The sequence below is a fragment of the Sesamum indicum genome, unplaced genomic scaffold (genome assembly GCF_000512975.1).
Source record: "Sesamum indicum cultivar Zhongzhi No. 13 unplaced genomic scaffold, S_indicum_v1.0 scaffold00369, whole genome shotgun sequence".
NCBI classification, from domain to species: domain Eukaryota; kingdom Viridiplantae; phylum Streptophyta; class Magnoliopsida; order Lamiales; family Pedaliaceae; genus Sesamum; species Sesamum indicum.
The window spans coordinates 23,050-23,521 of NW_011628261.1; positions in this window are offsets into that span (position 1 = coordinate 23,050).

The window sequence follows — 472 nt, forward strand, 5'->3', positions numbered from 1 at the left end:
CTATTTATGGGCCAAGTGCAAATGGACAATAATCGCTGGCTCCCAGCAGCACCATATGGTGCTACTTGGAATTGTCAGCACACTTTCACCACTACAGTTCGGGGAACTGTACGAGTCATACGAGAAATTTTGGATGAGATGCAGGCGGATCAGGTAACTAAATTTTAATATTATTCGTATATTTATACCGTGAATTAAATTCATATTAATTTACATCTTTGTTTTTATTACAGTTCATATGGCAGCCGTATGACATGGACTCGAATGTCATTATGGCTTACACCGATGAATTGAACCCCCAGTTGTGGAGGTCATTTGTTCCGTTGATATTCTACGCAATAGTTGAAATGCATCGTCCCGAACGAGTTGTTCGCCAATTCGGGATGAGGCAGAATGTACCAGAATCGACGGATACCCGTGATATGAGCCTCCATCAGATTTCCCGTAAAAATCACGCGGGCGCAGATTGGTC